This window comes from Siphateles boraxobius, unplaced genomic scaffold (genome assembly GCF_051911475.1).
Source record: "Siphateles boraxobius isolate OS27281-9 unplaced genomic scaffold, OSU_SipBor_1 31, whole genome shotgun sequence".
NCBI lineage: Eukaryota > Metazoa > Chordata > Actinopteri > Cypriniformes > Leuciscidae > Siphateles > Siphateles boraxobius.
The window spans coordinates 11753128-11771903 of NW_027508931.1; the positions used below are offsets into that span (position 1 = coordinate 11753128).

Here is an 18776-nt window from a genome sequence, read left to right on the forward strand (position 1 = left end):
TCACATCTCTGTAAACTACAAGTGTTAAGCTTTCTTTTGATATAACACACATGAAAAAAGACCCATATTTGGGTGAAATAAAAATATGTTTGGATGAATACATTCACCACAAAGTTTGCCTGACCTCGACAAGGCCTCACTTGACCACAGTTCTCTCGGTCCGTGAACAACGTACAATAGTGTGCTTGGGCTCATGTGAAAGTGCAAAACATAAGCTTTCCAATGATGTGAAACACACTCTGATTGGACTTTGTATTAATGAACAATAAATAGATTCATACAGGCCACTCAAGCCAACATGTTTTAATGGAGTCCAGGATAAAATTCTCCCCAGGGGATTATTTTAAACCTGTACTCAATTAAATTTAGCTGTGCAAAGGCCCCCTAAACAGGCTACTCTTTCATTTCTGAACAAGATAGAATAAAGTCATTCACATATCTGTAAACTACAAGTGTTAAGCTTTCTTTTGATATAAAACACATGAAAAAAGACCCATATTTGGGTGAAATAAAAATATGTTTGGATGAAAACATTCACCACAAAGTTTGCCTGACCTCGACCAGGCCTCACTTGAGCCCAGTTCTCTCGGGCCGTGAACAACGTACAATAGTGTGCTTGGGCTCATGTGAAAGTGCAAAACATAAGCTTTCCAATGATGTAAGGCTCGATCTGATTGGACTTTGATTTCATAAACAATAAATAAATTCGTAGAGCCGTTTTTGTGCAGTGACGATCCAGCCGAGGGGCCTTAATCGACACCAATTTGACCCCGGTCATCTCGGGCCGTGAACAACGTACAATTGTGAGCTTTGGCTCATGTGAAAGTGCAAAACACAGGCTTTCCAAAGATATGAAACACTCTCTGATTGGACTTTGTATTAATGAACAATAAATAGATTAGTGCGGGCAGCTTTTCCACACATCTGCAGTGATTCTCTGGCCCCGGTGCACTTAAACCGGCCCTACTAAAACCCTTCTCTTTTCCTTTCTGAACAAGACACAATAAAGTCATTCACATCTCTGTAAACTACAAGTGTTAAGCTTTCTTTTGATATAAAACACATGAAAAAAGACCCATATTTGGGTGAAATATAAATATGTTTGGATGAAAACATTCACCACAAAGTTTGTCTGACCTCGACCAGGCCTCACTTGACCACAGTTCTCTCGGGCCGTGAACAACGTACAATAGTGTGCTTGGGCTCATGTGAAAGTGCAAAACATAAGCTTTCCAATGATGTGAAACACACTCTGATTGGACTTTGTATTAATGAACAATAAATAGATTCATACAGGCCACTCAAGCCAACATGTTTTAATGGAGTCCAGGATAAAATTCTCCCCAGGGGATTATTTTAAACCTGTACTCAATTAAATTTAGCTGTGCAAAGGCCCCCTAAACAGGCTACTCTTTCATTTCTGAACAAGATAGAATAAAGTCATTCACATCTCTGTAAACTACAAGTGTTAAGCTTTCTTTTGATATAAAACACATGAAAAAAGACCCATATTTGGGTGAAATAAAAATATGTTTGGACGAAAACATTCACCACAAAGTTTGCCTGACCTCGACCAGGCCTCACTTGAGCCCAGTTCTCTCGGGCCGTGAACAACGTACAATAGTGTGCTTGGGCTCATGTGAAAGTGCAAAACATAAGCTTTCCAATGATGTAAGGCTCGATCTGATTGGACTTTGATTTCATAAACAATAAATAAATTCGTAGAGCCGTTTTTGTGCAGTGACGATCCAGCCGAGGGGCCTTAATCGACACCAATTTGACCCCGGTCATCTCGGGCCGTGAACAACGTACAATTGTGAGCTTTGGCTCATGTGAAAGTGCAAAACACAGGCTTTCCAAAGATATGAAACACTCTCTGATTGGACTTTGTATTAATGAACAATAAATAGATTAGTGCGGGCAGCTTTTCCACACATCTGCAGTGATTCTCTGGCCCCGGTGCACTTAAACCGGCCCTACTAAAACCCTTCTCTTTTCCTTTCTGAACAAGACACAATAAAGTCATTCACATCTCTGTAAACTACAAGTGTTAAGCTTTCTTTTGATATAAAACACATGAAAAAAGACCCATATTTGGGTGAAATATAAATATGTTTGGATGAAAACATTCACCACAAAGTTTGCCTGACCTCGACCAGGCCTCACTTGACCACAGTTCTCTCGGGCCGTGAACAACGTACAATAGTGTGCTTGGGCTCATGTGAAAGTGCAAAACATAAGCTTTCCAATGATGTGAAACACACTCTGATTGGACTTTGTATTAATGAACAATAAATTAAATCGTACAGGCCGCTTTCACAAACATCTGAAGCCATTCACTAGCCTCAGCCCTGAAACAGGCTCAACTGTACCTGTTGTCTTTCACTGTGTGAACATGATACAGCAAAGCCATTCATATATTTGCAAACTACAAATTATAAGCTTTAATTTGATACAAAACACATGAAAAAAAGACCAAATTTGACTTAACTAAAAATACTTTTCTATGAGTAAACAATGCGTTGTCTGACCCGGACAAGGCCTCACTTGACCACAGTTCTCTCGGGCCGTGAACAACGTACAATAGTGTGCTTGGGCTCATGTGAAAGTGCAAAACATAAGCTTTCCAATGATGTGAAACACACTCTGATTGGACTTTGTATTAATGAACAATAAATAGATTCATACAGGCCACTCAAGCCAACATGTTTTAATGGAGTCCAGGATAAAATTCTTCCCAGGGGATTATTTTAAACCTGTACTCAATTAAATTTAGCTGTGCAAAGGCCCCCTAAACAGGCTACTCTTTCATTTCTGAACAAGATAGAATAAAGTCATTCACATCTCTGTAAACTACAAGTGTTAAGCTTTCTTTTGATATAAAACACATGAAAAAAGATCCATATTTGGGTGAAATAAAAATATGTTTGGACGAAAACATTCACCACAAAGTTTGCCTGACCTCGACCAGGCCTCACTTGAGCCCAGTTCTCTCGGGCCGTGAACAACGTACAATAGTGTGCTTGGGCTCATGTGAAAGTGCAAAACATAAGCTTTCCAATGATGTAAGGCTCGATCTGATTGGACTTTGATTTCATAAACAATAAATAAATTCGTAGAGCCGTTTTTGTGCAGTGACGATCCAGCCGAGGGGCCTTAATCGACACCAATTTGACCCCGGTCATCTCGGGCCGTGAACAACGTACAATTGTGAGCTTTGGCTCATGTGAAAGTGCAAAACACAGGCTTTCCAAAGATATGAAACACTCTCTGATTGGACTTTGTATTAATGAACAATAAATAGATTAGTGCGGGCAGCTTTTCCACACATCTGCAGTGATTCTCTGGCCCCGGTGCACTTAAACCGGCCCTACTAAAACCCTTCTCTTTTCCTTTCTGAACAAGACACAATAAAGTCATTCACATCTCTGTAAACTACAAGTGTTAAGCTTTCTTTTGATATAAAACACATGAAAAAATACCCATATTTGGGTGAAATATAAATATGTTTGGATGAAAACATTCACCACAAAGTTTGTCTGACCTCGACCAGGCCTCACTTGACCACAGTTCTCTCGGGCCGTGAACAACGTACAATAGTGTGCTTGGGCTCATGTGAAAGTGCAAAACATAAGCTTTCCAATGATGTGAAACACACTCTGATTGGACTTTGTATTAATGAACAATAAATAGATTCATACAGGCCACTCAAGCCAACATGTTTTAATGGAGTCCAGGATAAAATTCTCCCCAGGGGATTATTTTAAACCTGTACTCAATTAAATTTAGCTGTGCAAAGGCCCCCTAAACAGGCTACTCTTTCATTTCTGAACAAGATAGAATAAAGTCATTCACATATCTGTAAACTACAAGTGTTAAGCTTTCTTTTGATATAAAACACATGAAAAAAGACCCATATTTGGGTGAAATAAAAATATGTTTGGATGAAAACATTCACCACAAAGTTTGCCTGACCTCGACCAGGCCTCACTTGAGCCCAGTTCTCTCGGGCCGTGAACAACGTACAATAGTGTGCTTGGGCTCATGTGAAAGTGCAAAACATAAGCTTTCCAATGATGTAAGGCTCGATCTGATTGGACTTTGATTTCATAAACAATAAATAAATTCGTAGAGCCGTTTTTGTGCAGTGACGATCCAGCCGAGGGGCCTTAATCGACACCAATTTGACCCCGGTCATCTCGGGCCGTGAACAACGTACAATTGTGAGCTTTGGCTCATGTGAAAGTGCAAAACACAGGCTTTCCAAAGATATGAAACACTCTCTGATTGGACTTTGTATTAATGAACAATAAATAGATTAGTGCGGGCAGCTTTTCCACACATCTGCAGTGATTCTCTGGCCCCGGTGCACTTAAACCGGCCCTACTAAAACCCTTCTCTTTTCCTTTCTGAACAAGACACAATAAAGTCATTCACATCTCTGTAAACTACAAGTGTTAAGCTTTCTCTTGATATAACACACATGAAAAAAGACCCATATTTGGGTGAAATAAAAATATGTTTGGATGAATACATTCACCACAAAGTTTGCCTGACCTCGACCAGGCCTCACTTGAGCCCAGTTCTCTCGGGCCGTGAACAACGTACAATAGTGTGCTTGGGCTCATGTGAAAGTGCAAAACATAAGCTTTCCAATGATGTAAGGCTCGATCTGATTGGACTTTGATTTCATAAACAATAAATAAATTCGTAGAGCCGTTTTTGTGCAGTGACGATCCAGCCGAGGGGCCTTAATCGACACCAATTTGACCCCGGTCATCTCGGGCCGTGAACAACGTACAATTGTGAGCTTTGGCTCATGTGAAAGTGCAAAACACAGGCTTTCCAAAGATATGAAACACTCTCTGATTGGACTTTGTATTAATGAACAATAAATAGATTAGTGCGGGCAGCTTTTCCACACATCTGCAGTGATTCTCTGGCCCCGGTGCACTTAAACCGGCCCTACTAAAACCCTTCTCTTTTCCTTTCTGAACAAGACACAATAAAGTCATTCACATCTCTGTAAACTACAAGTGTTAAGCTTTCTTTTGATATAAAACACATGAAAAAAGACCCATATTTGGGTGAAATAAAAATATGTTTGGACGAAAACATTCACCACAAAGTTTGCCTGACCTCGACCAGGCCTCACTTGACCACAGTTCTCTCGGGCCGTGAACAACGTACAATAGTGTGCTTGGGCTCATGTGAAAGTGCAAAACATAAGCTTTCCAATGATGTAAGGCTCGATCTGATTGGACTTTGATTTCATAAACAATAAATAAATTCGTAGAGCCGTTTTTGTGCAGTGACGATCCAGCCGAGGGGCCTTAATCGACACCAATTTGACCCCGGTCATCTCGGGCCGTGAACAACGTACAATTGTGAGCTTTGGCTCATGTGAAAGTGCAAAACACAGGCTTTCCAAAGATATGAAACACTCTCTGATTGGACTTTGTATTAATGAACAATAAATAGATTAGTGCGGGCAGCTTTTCCACACATCTGCAGTGATTCTCTGGCCCCGGTGCACTTAAACCGGCCCTACTAAAACCCTTCTCTTTTCCTTTCTGAACAAGACACAATAAAGTCATTCACATCTCTGTAAACTACAAGTGTTAAGCTTTCTTTTGATATAAAACACATGAAAAAAGACCCATATTTGGGTGAAATATAAATATGTTTGGATGAAAACATTCACCACAAAGTTTGTCTGACCTCGACCAGGCCTCACTTGACCACAGTTCTCTCGGGCCGTGAACAACGTACAATAGTGTGCTTGGGCTCATGTGAAAGTGCAAAACATAAGCTTTCCAATGATGTGAAACACACTCTGATTGGACTTTGTATTAATGAACAATAAATAGATTCATACAGGCCACTCAAGCCAACATGTTTTAATGGAGTCCAGGATAAAATTCTCCCCAGGGGATTATTTTAAACCTGTACTCAATTAAATTTAGCTGTGCAAAGGCCCCCTAAACAGGCTACTCTTTCATTTCTGAACAAGATAGAATAAAGTCATTCACATCTCTGTAAACTACAAGTGTTAAGCTTTCTTTTGATATAAAACACATGAAAAAAGACCCATATTTGGGTGAAATAAAAATATGTTTGGATGAAAACATTCACCACAAAGTTTGCCTGACCTCGACCAGGCCTCACTTGAGCCCAGTTCTCTCGGGCCGTGAACAACGTACAATAGTGTGCTTGGGCTCATGTGAAAGTGCAAAACATAAGCTTTCCAATGATGTAAGGCTCGATCTGATTGGACTTTGATTTCATAAACAATAAATAAATTCGTAGAGCCGTTTTTGTGCAGTGACGATCCAGCCGAGGGGCCTTAATCGACACCAATTTGACCCCGGTCATCTCGGGCCGTGAACAACGTACAATTGTGAGCTTTGGCTCATGTGAAAGTGCAAAACACAGGCTTTCCAAAGATATGAAACACTCTCTGATTGGACTTTGTATTAATGAACAATAAATAGATTAGTGCGGGCAGCTTTTCCACACATCTGCAGTGATTCTCTGGCCCCGGTGCACTTAAACCGGCCCTACTAAAACCCTTCTCTTTTCCTTTCTGAACAAGACACAATAAAGTCATTCACATCTCTGTAAACTACAAGTGTTAAGCTTTCTTTTGATATAAAACACATGAAAAAAGACCCATATTTGGGTGAAATATAAATATGTTTGGATGAAAACATTCACCACAAAGTTTGCCTGACCTCGACCAGGCCTCACTTGACCACAGTTCTCTCGGGCCGTGAACAACGTACAATAGTGTGCTTGGGCTCATGTGAAAGTGCAAAACATAAGCTTTCCAATGATGTGAAACACACTCTGATTGGACTTTGTATTAATGAACAATAAATTAAATCGTACAGGCCGCTTTCACAAACATCTGAAGCCATTCACTAGCCTCAGCCCTGAAACAGGCTCAACTGTACCTGTTGTCTTTCACTGTGTGAACATGATACAGCAAAGCCATTCATATATTTGCAAACTACAAATTATAAGCTTTAATTTGATACAAAACACATGAAAAAAAGACCAAATTTGACTTAACTAAAAATACTTTTCTATGAGTAAACAATGCGTTGTCTGACCCGGACAAGGCCTCACTTGACCACAGTTCTCTCGGTCCGTGAACAACGTACAATAGTGTGCTTGGGCTCATGTGAAAGTGCAAAACATAAGCTTTCCAATGATGTGAAACACACTCTGATTGGACTTTGTATTAATGAACAATAAATAGATTCATACAGGCCACTCAAGCCAACATGTTTTAATGGAGTCCAGGATAAAATTCTCCCCAGGGGATTATTTTAAACCTGTACTCAATTAAATTTAGCTGTGCAAAGGCCCCCTAAACAGGCTACTCTTTCATTTCTGAACAAGATAGAATAAAGTCATTCACATCTCTGTAAACTACAAGTGTTAAGCTTTCTTTTGATATAAAACACATGAAAAAAGACCCATATTTGGGTGAAATAAAAATATGTTTGGACGAAAACATTCACCACAAAGTTTGCCTGACCTCGACCAGGCCTCACTTGAGCCCAGTTCTCTCGGGCCGTGAACAACGTACAATAGTGTGCTTGGGCTCATGTGAAAGTGCAAAACATAAGCTTTCCAATGATGTAAGGCTCGATCTGATTGGACTTTGATTTCATAAACAATAAATAAATTCGTAGAGCCGTTTTTGTGCAGTGACGATCCAGCCGAGGGGCCTTAATCGACACCAATTTGACCCCGGTCATCTCGGGCCGTGAACAACGTACAATTGTGAGCTTTGGCTCATGTGAAAGTGCAAAACACAGGCTTTCCAAAGATATGAAACACTCTCTGATTGGACTTTGTATTAATGAACAATAAATAGATTAGTGCGGGCAGCTTTTCCACACATCTGCAGTGATTCTCTGGCCCCGGTGCACTTAAACCGGCCCTACTAAAACCCTTCTCTTTTCCTTTCTGAACAAGACACAATAAAGTCATTCACATCTCTGTAAACTACAAGTGTTAAGCTTTCTTTTGATATAAAACACATGAAAAAATACCCATATTTGGGTGAAATATAAATATGTTTGGATGAAAACATTCACCACAAAGTTTGTCTGACCTCGACCAGGCCTCACTTGACCACAGTTCTCTCGGGCCGTGAACAACGTACAATAGTGTGCTTGGGCTCATGTGAAAGTGCAAAACATAAGCTTTCCAATGATGTGAAACACACTCTGATTGGACTTTGTATTAATGAACAATAAATAGATTCATACAGGCCACTCAAGCCAACATGTTTTAATGGAGTCCAGGATAAAATTCTCCCCAGGGGATTATTTTAAACCTGTACTCAATTAAATTTAGCTGTGCAAAGGCCCCCTAAACAGGCTACTCTTTCATTTCTGAACAAGATAGAATAAAGTCATTCACATATCTGTAAACTACAAGTGTTAAGCTTTCTTTTGATATAAAACACATGAAAAAAGACCCATATTTGGGTGAAATAAAAATATGTTTGGATGAAAACATTCACCACAAAGTTTGCCTGACCTCGACCAGGCCTCACTTGAGCCCAGTTCTCTCGGGCCGTGAACAACGTACAATAGTGTGCTTGGGCTCATGTGAAAGTGCAAAACATAAGCTTTCCAATGATGTAAGGCTCGATCTGATTGGACTTTGATTTCATAAACAATAAATAAATTCGTAGAGCCGTTTTTGTGCAGTGACGATCCAGCCGAGGGGCCTTAATCGACACCAATTTGACCCCGGTCATCTCGGGCCGTGAACAACGTACAATTGTGAGCTTTGGCTCATGTGAAAGTGCAAAACACAGGCTTTCCAAAGATATGAAACACTCTCTGATTGGACTTTGTATTAATGAACAATAAATAGATTAGTGCGGGCAGCTTTTCCACACATCTGCAGTGATTCTCTGGCCCCGGTGCACTTAAACCGGCCCTACTAAAACCCTTCTCTTTTCCTTTCTGAACAAGACACAATAAAGTCATTCACATCTCTGTAAACTACAAGTGTTAAGCTTTCTCTTGATATAACACACATGAAAAAAGACCCATATTTGGGTGAAATAAAAATATGTTTGGATGAATACATTCACCACAAAGTTTGCCTGACCTCGACCAGGCCTCACTTGAGCCCAGTTCTCTCGGGCCGTGAACAACGTACAATAGTGTGCTTGGGCTCATGTGAAAGTGCAAAACATAAGCTTTCCAATGATGTAAGGCTCGATCTGATTGGACTTTGATTTCATAAACAATAAATAAATTCGTAGAGCCGTTTTTGTGCAGTGACGATCCAGCCGAGGGGCCTTAATCGACACCAATTTGACCCCGGTCATCTCGGGCCGTGAACAACGTACAATTGTGAGCTTTGGCTCATGTGAAAGTGCAAAACACAGGCTTTCCAAAGATATGAAACACTCTCTGATTGGACTTTGTATTAATGAACAATAAATAGATTAGTGCGGGCAGCTTTTCCACACATCTGCAGTGATTCTCTGGCCCCGGTGCACTTAAACCGGCCCTACTAAAACCCTTCTCTTTTCCTTTCTGAACAAGACACAATAAAGTCATTCACATCTCTGTAAACTACAAGTGTTAAGCTTTCTTTTGATATAAAACACATGAAAAAAGACCCATATTTGGGTGAAATAAAAATATGTTTGGACGAAAACATTCACCACAAAGTTTGCCTGACCTCGACCAGGCCTCACTTGACCACAGTTCTCTCGGGCCGTGAACAACGTACAATAGTGTGCTTGGGCTCATGTGAAAGTGCAAAACATAAGCTTTCCAATGATGTAAGGCTCGATCTGATTGGACTTTGATTTCATAAACAATAAATAAATTCGTAGAGCCGTTTTTGTGCAGTGACGATCCAGCCGAGGGGCCTTAATCGACACCAATTTGACCCCGGTCATCTCGGGCCGTGAACAACGTACAATTGTGAGCTTTGGCTCATGTGAAAGTGCAAAACACAGGCTTTCCAAAGATATGAAACACTCTCTGATTGGACTTTGTATTAATGAACAATAAATAGATTAGTGCGGGCAGCTTTTCCACACATCTGCAGTGATTCTCTGGCCCCGGTGCACTTAAACCGGCCCTACTAAAACCCTTCTCTTTTCCTTTCTGAACAAGACACAATAAAGTCATTCACATCTCTGTAAACTACAAGTGTTAAGCTTTCTTTTGATATAAAACACATGAAAAAAGACCCATATTTGGGTGAAATATAAATATGTTTGGATGAAAACATTCACCACAAAGTTTGTCTGACCTCGACCAGGCCTCACTTGACCACAGTTCTCTCGGGCCGTGAACAACGTACAATAGTGTGCTTGGGCTCATGTGAAAGTGCAAAACATAAGCTTTCCAATGATGTGAAACACACTCTGATTGGACTTTGTATTAATGAACAATAAATAGATTCATACAGGCCACTCAAGCCAACATGTTTTAATGGAGTCCAGGATAAAATTCTCCCCAGGGGATTATTTTAAACCTGTACTCAATTAAATTTAGCTGTGCAAAGGCCCCCTAAACAGGCTACTCTTTCATTTCTGAACAAGATAGAATAAAGTCATTCACATCTCTGTAAACTACAAGTGTTAAGCTTTCTTTTGATATAAAACACATGAAAAAAGACCCATATTTGGGTGAAATAAAAATATGTTTGGATGAAAACATTCACCACAAAGTTTGCCTGACCTCGACCAGGCCTCACTTGAGCCCAGTTCTCTCGGGCCGTGAACAACGTACAATAGTGTGCTTGGGCTCATGTGAAAGTGCAAAACATAAGCTTTCCAATGATGTAAGGCTCGATCTGATTGGACTTTGATTTCATAAACAATAAATAAATTCGTAGAGCCGTTTTTGTGCAGTGACGATCCAGCCGAGGGGCCTTAATCGACACCAATTTGACCCCGGTCATCTCGGGCCGTGAACAACGTACAATTGTGAGCTTTGGCTCATGTGAAAGTGCAAAACACAGGCTTTCCAAAGATATGAAACACTCTCTGATTGGACTTTGTATTAATGAACAATAAATAGATTAGTGCGGGCAGCTTTTCCACACATCTGCAGTGATTCTCTGGCCCCGGTGCACTTAAACCGGCCCTACTAAAACCCTTCTCTTTTCCTTTCTGAACAAGACACAATAAAGTCATTCACATCTCTGTAAACTACAAGTGTTAAGCTTTCTTTTGATATAAAACACATGAAAAAAGACCCATATTTGGGTGAAATATAAATATGTTTGGATGAAAACATTCACCACAAAGTTTGCCTGACCTCGACCAGGCCTCACTTGACCACAGTTCTCTCGGGCCGTGAACAACGTACAATAGTGTGCTTGGGCTCATGTGAAAGTGCAAAACATAAGCTTTCCAATGATGTGAAACACACTCTGATTGGACTTTGTATTAATGAACAATAAATTAAATCGTACAGGCCGCTTTCACAAACATCTGAAGCCATTCACTAGCCTCAGCCCTGAAACAGGCTCAACTGTACCTGTTGTCTTTCACTGTGTGAACATGATACAGCAAAGCCATTCATATATTTGCAAACTACAAATTATAAGCTTTAATTTGATACAAAACACATGAAAAAAAGACCAAATTTGACTTAACTAAAAATACTTTTCTATGAGTAAACAATGCGTTGTCTGACCCGGACAAGGCCTCACTTGACCACAGTTCTCTCGGTCCGTGAACAACGTACAATAGTGTGCTTGGGCTCATGTGAAAGTGCAAAACATAAGCTTTCCAATGATGTGAAACACACTCTGATTGGACTTTGTATTAATGAACAATAAATAGATTCATACAGGCCACTCAAGCCAACATGTTTTAATGGAGTCCAGGATAAAATTCTCCCCAGGGGATTATTTTAAACCTGTACTCAATTAAATTTAGCTGTGCAAAGGCCCCCTAAACAGGCTACTCTTTCATTTCTGAACAAGATAGAATAAAGTCATTCACATCTCTGTAAACTACAAGTGTTAAGCTTTCTTTTGATATAAAACACATGAAAAAAGACCCATATTTGGGTGAAATAAAAATATGTTTGGACGAAAACATTCACCACAAAGTTTGCCTGACCTCGACCAGGCCTCACTTGAGCCCAGTTCTCTCGGGCCGTGAACAACGTACAATAGTGTGCTTGGGCTCATGTGAAAGTGCAAAACATAAGCTTTCCAATGATGTAAGGCTCGATCTGATTGGACTTTGATTTCATAAACAATAAATAAATTCGTAGAGCCGTTTTTGTGCAGTGACGATCCAGCCGAGGGGCCTTAATCGACACCAATTTGACCCCGGTCATCTCGGGCCGTGAACAACGTACAATTGTGAGCTTTGGCTCATGTGAAAGTGCAAAACACAGGCTTTCCAAAGATATGAAACACTCTCTGATTGGACTTTGTATTAATGAACAATAAATAGATTAGTGCGGGCAGCTTTTCCACACATCTGCAGTGATTCTCTGGCCCCGGTGCACTTAAACCGGCCCTACTAAAACCCTTCTCTTTTCCTTTCTGAACAAGACACAATAAAGTCATTCACATCTCTGTAAACTACAAGTGTTAAGCTTTCTTTTGATATAACACACATGAAAAAAGACCCATATTTGGGTGAAATAAAAATATGTTTGGATGAATACATTCACCACAAAGTTTGCCTGACCTCGACCAGGCCTCACTTGACCACAGTTCTCTCGGGCCGTGAACAACGTACAATAGTGTGCTTGGGCTCATGTGAAAGTGCAAAACATAAGCTTTCCAATGATGTAAGGCTCGATCTGATTGGACTTTGATTTCATAAACAATAAATAAATTCGTAGAGCCGTTTTTGTGCAGTGACGATCCAGCCGAGGGGCCTTAATCGACACCAATTTGACCCCGGTCATCTCGGGCCGTGAACAACGTACAATTGTGAGCTTTGGCTCATGTGAAAGTGCAAAACACAGGCTTTCCAAAGATATGAAACACTCTCTGATTGGACTTTGTATTAATGAACAATAAATAGATTAGTGCGGGCAGCTTTTCCACACATCTGCAGTGATTCTCTGGCCCCGGTGCACTTAAACCGGCCCTACTAAAACCCTTCTCTTTTCCTTTCTGAACAAGACACAATAAAGTCATTCACATCTCTGTAAACTACAAGTGTTAAGCTTTCTTTTGATATAAAACACATGAAAAAAGACCCATATTTGGGTGAAATAAAAATATGTTTGGATGAAAACATTCACCACAAAGTTTGCCTGACCTCGACCAGGCCTCACTTGACCACAGTTCTCTCGGGCCGTGAACAACGTACAATAGTGTGCTTGGGCTCATGTGAAAGTGCAAAACATAAGCTTTCCAATGATGTGAAACACACTCTGATTGGACTTTGTATTAATGAACAATAAATAGATTCATACAGGCCACTCAAGCCAACATGTTTTAATGGAGTCGAGGATAAAATTCTCCCCAGGGGATTATTTTAAACCTGTACTCAATTAAATTTAGCTGTGCAAAGGCCCCCTAAACAGGCTACTCTTTCATTTCTGAACAAGATAGAATAAAGTCATTCACATCTCTGTAAACTACAAGTGTTAAGCTTTCTTTTGATATAAAACACATGAAAAAAGACCCATATTTGGGTGAAATAAAAATATGTTTGGATGAAAACATTCACCACAAAGTTTGCCTGACCTCGACCAGGCCTCACTTGACCACAGTTCTCTCGGGCCGTGAACAACGTACAATAGTGTGCTTGGGCTCATGTGAAAGTGCAAAACATAAGCTTTCCAATGATGTGAAACACACTCTGATTGGACTTTGTATTAATGAACAATAAATTAAATCGTACAGGCCGCTTTCACAAACATCTGAAGCCATTCACTAGCCTCAGCCCTGAAACAGGCTCAACTGTACCTGTTGTCTTTCACTGTGTGAACATGATACAGCAAAGCCATTCATATATTTGCAAACTACAAATTATAAGCTTTAATTTGATACAAAACACATGAAAAAAAGACCAAATTTGACTTAACTAAAAATACTTTTCTATGAGTAAACAATGCGTTGTCTGACCCGGACAAGGCCACAGCTAACCCCTGTTATTTCGGCCTGTGAACAACGCACACTAGTGGGCCTTAGCTCATGTGAAAGTGCAAAACATAAGCTTTCCAATGATGTGAAACACACTCTGATTGGACTTTGTATTAATGAACAATAAATAGATTCATACAGGCCACTCAAGCCAACATGTTTTAATGGAGTCCAGGATAAAATTCTCCCCAGGGGATTATTTTAAACCTGTACTCAATTAAATTTAGCTGTGCAAAGGCCCCCTAAACAGGCTACTCTTTCATTTCTGAACAAGATAGAATAAAGTCATTCACATCTCTGTAAACTACAAGTGTTAAGCTTTCTTTTGATATAAAACACATGAAAAAAGACCCATATTTGACTTAACTAAAAATACTTTTCTATGAGTAAACAATGCGTTGTCTGACCCGGACAAGGCCTCACTTGACCACAGTTCTCTCGGGCCGTGAACAACGTACAATAGTGTGCTTGGGCTCATGTGAAAGTGCAAAACATAAGCTTTCCAATGATGTGAAACACACTCTGATTGGACTTTGTATTAATGAACAATAAATAGATTCATACAGGCCACTCAAGCCAACATGTTTTAATGGAGTCCAGGATAAAATTCTCCCCAGGGGATTATTTTAAACCTGTACTCAATTAAATTTAGCTGTGCAAAGGCCCCCTAAACAGGCTACTCTTTCATTTCTGAACAAGATAGAATAAAGTCATTCACATCTCTGTAAACTACAAGTGTTAAGCTTTCTTTTGATATAAAACACATGAAAAAAGACCCATATTTGGGTGAAATAAAAATATGTTTGGATGAAAACATTCACCACAAAGTTTGCCTGACCTCGACCAGGCCTCACTTGAGCCCAGTTCTCTCGGGCCGTGAACAACGTACAATAGTGTGCTTGGGCTCATGTGAAAGTGCAAAACATAAGCTTTCCAATGATGTGAAACACACTCTGATTGGACTTTGTTTTAATGAACAATAAATTATTTTAACTGGCAGAAAAAATATATTTAAGAAACTTAATTTACTAGAGTAGCCACTTTGAAACTCTGAATTGTGACAGTGTAATTATTTAATTTCTTTATAAATAGCCCAATCAAAATGGTGAACTTACCTCATGTTAAATCCAAATGTGATCTTTAGAAGGGAAATCCAAGCACGTAATCCAAATCACAGGCAAAAGTCAAACACAGGAAGGCAGTCCAATAATCAGGCAAACAAAACAGGCAAGAGCCAGAGGCAACAAGGGTATCCAGCAAACAATCCAAAAAAACAAGAGACAAATATCAAAATGCTCAGAAATGCAGCATAAAATAAGGCAAGACTTCGCAGTGAGTGAGTGTGAGTTAAACAAGGTAATGATGCACAGGTGAATGCGCTGAGTCCGGGCACTGAGTTATGGGAAATTTAGTTCAGAGGGCCAAAAAATCACTTACACATCAGGCCATATTTCTTCCTGAATCACTGATTGCTGATTTTTCTGAAAAGTATATTAGACGGCGTGGTGTATTAAATTAAGTGTATAAAACGTTTGGGAGCAGATTGTATGTGTTTAGGGAGAAGGTGAGTACCTTTTTCATTTGTAATGAACACTGCATCTCTCACTGCATCTATCACTGCATATCTCACTGCATATCTCACTGTATCGCTCACTGCATATCTCACTGCATATCTCACTGTATCGCTCACTGCATATCTCACTGCATATCTCACTGTATCGCTCACTGCATATCTCACTGTATCGCTCACTGCATATCTCACTGCATATCTCACTGTATCGCTCACTGCATCTCTCACTGTATCGCTCACTGCATATCTCACTGTATCGCTCACTGCATCTCTCACTGCATATCTCACTGCATATCTCACTGTATCGCTCACTGCATCTCTCACTGCATATCTCACTGTATCGCTCACTGTATCGCTCACTGCATATCTCACTGTATCGCTCACTGTATCGCTCACTGCATATCTCACTGCATATCTCACTGTATCGCTCACTGCATCTCTCACTGCATATCTCACTGCATATCTCACTGTATCGCTCACTGCATATCTCACTGTTTTATAATTTTAAAGCAAACAAATAACCCTGTTTAGGAAAGGGACATCTTACCTTTCAGAAAATATCATTTGTATCTTAATAATGCAATGAAAACATATTTAACAGTAATTTATATGTCCACGACAGGGTTATACAAGCTTATGACATTTGCATATTGTGTCTTCTTAATTATACATAATATCTTTTTTCAATGTGATGTTATGCTTTCAAATCTTTTTAGATGTTTCGTACAAGACCTTAACACTTTTTAGAAGGATGTCAATTATATCTTTTTTGGAATAAATTAATGAAAAGAATGCAATTAAACAATGGATTAAGGGACATTTTATTTTTTTTTATATACAACAAAGGACAATGAACAATAAATAAAATAATGTCAACAAGAACAACACTTTTTTATTTTTATTGGCCCACCACCCCCCCCCCCCCTCTTTGGAGGACAACTTTATTTTTTTAATAAAGCAAAGTATATACACATTATGTTATAATACAGACAATAGATTTATATACAGTGCGTAAGAACAAAACTGATGAACTCGCAGAGACTATGAAAAACAAAGAAGAAGTGTAATGAGTAATAGCACTGAAGACGTGGCGGTCTGTTCAACTGCTGCAGTCCATGTCTACACCCTGGGAGACGTCCGTGTGCTTGTTTAAAAGACATTTAAAAATCTTTGCACTTTCAATATTAAATATTTATTCCACGCTGATATCCATGTCCCCATCATCTGCTTCATTAGCTCAAAACTGTCACAATGTGACAGCGTCCCACTGCTCAGCTCCTCGGAGAGTTCCAGAACCTGGTTAGTACGTCAAGTCCAAGTCGAAGCCATCTCCCTGGTTCCTGTTTTTAATTTGCAACAACATTTTTTTATTATTAAATTATAATTAAAATGATTAAGTGAATCAGTCACTGTTTTGAATCAAGGAATCTCACCACATTATAAATGTTATTCCTGTAGACACCCTCCAGTCGCCTGGAACCCAAGCTGCTCATCTTCATCCTCACCTTTGCCAGATAATGCACGGTCTTAAGCAAATATTTTTAAATGTCTTAAAAACATGAAAGAAGTCAAAGTATAATTTAAGGTGCACTTCAATCTTAAAGATTCAGGTGCCATACCTGGTTGCGCTTCCGTACTGAGAGACGTCCGTGTGTTCGTCTTCACTTTCCTCCCCAAGCTGCTCTTCTTCATCCTCACTTGTGCCAGACTCCGAAACTGCTGGGCCGCTGGGCAGCACAGGGCTTTGGGCCCTTTCTTCTGGAAGAACTCAGAAACAGCCATGTACAGCCAAAACATACGTTGTGCAGGTGTGTGTGTGTGTGTGTGTGCGTGTGTGACCTTAACCGGTTGCGTGTGTCCTTAAAGCATGTCTGTCCTCCTCTGGTCCAACATCTCAGCAGGTCAAATCAAGCCAGAAGCGCTGAAGACGGGGGGCTGTCTGTCCAACTGCAGCAGTCTGAAAATATGATTAGTACAAGAGTGTGACAGTGTGATCAGATCATACCTGGCTGGCTCCCAGCCACGGCTCTCCAAATCGCACCGCTCCAGTGAAGAGGAACTCCCCGTGGGCCGCAGAATTGTGGCATCTTCACAAGCCCCAGATCATATCTGCACATATTGTATATAAAAAAAATAAAATTAAAAAAAATTATATATATATAAAAACACACACATCACATGTCTCTCCACGGAGGCGCTTCGATCTGGGCTGTGACATGGCTGTCCTCTGGAGACTCACAGGGCCTCTGTATCCACAAGCCCAGCTGACACCACTTCGTCCTGTTTTTCTGCTCATGTTCAGCCTGTTTTCCTTGGTCTCTGTGGGAGCCTGCATCCAGGAGCCCGATGAAGGGGTGAAGTGGAAATGGTTGGATCACAGGCTTCGCGTCGCTGTGTTCATCAGGAAACACGAAAGAACTATATAAAAACACTATATACAAACGCGACACACTATAACTGAACACAGGTGGCACAGATATTATGCTCTGCCAATGGAGCGATGACTGATTTTGCGATTTTCGTTACTCCGATTGGCTGAGAACTGGTGGCACTCCAGCCCCCGGACACAACATTAAGAGCCAGCCTGACCGCATGTAGTTCCAGATGGCTTTACGGAGCATGGAAGTGTCCAGACCCTGGTGGTGGCCGTTGTGCTGAGCTCGAAGGCCGTCCTGGCGTCACCATCATCTAGAACACAGGGCAACATTAGAATGAAAATAACAAAAGGACAACGTGCACATTTGTGTACTTTTATTGAGTGTAAAAAAATAAAAATCATACAGCTATGCATAAATAGTACTAGCATAAAAAAGGTTACTAAAATACACTTACGTTCATGTTGGTCGACACCAGGCCGCTGAAGGTGCTTGAGCATGACGACCGCCTCCAACTTTGCCATAACCATGGTACCTGAGAAATAAAATAGTAATGTTGAACTCACCTGCAATTTCCGTTTAATAGATACAAAAGGAGTGAAAAAAAAAAAAACATTTCTGCATCAGTTCTTTGTTGAGCTTCTTGGTCATAAAGAGAGAGAAAGACATGCTTGTTAAAGCCAGCCTATCAGATAATTATCAGTTTA

The 18776-nt window shown here is 40.2% G+C and overlaps 1 protein-coding gene and 1 long non-coding RNA gene across 4 annotated transcripts in view; both read right to left on the reverse strand.

Moving 5' to 3' along the window:
* The window catches only part of glg1b (golgi glycoprotein 1b), a 157053-nt gene that overhangs the window by 102099 nt on the left and 36178 nt on the right, over positions 1-18776 (reverse strand). The gene's annotated exons all lie outside the window — the stretch shown is intronic.
* LOC143696925 (uncharacterized) lies at positions 16502-18393 on the reverse strand. The gene is made up of 3 exons (XR_013186085.1): positions 17934-18393; positions 17314-17803; positions 16502-17034 (listed from the first exon to the last, which is right to left on the reverse strand). It is a non-coding gene; the product is annotated as an uncharacterized LOC143696925 (long non-coding RNA).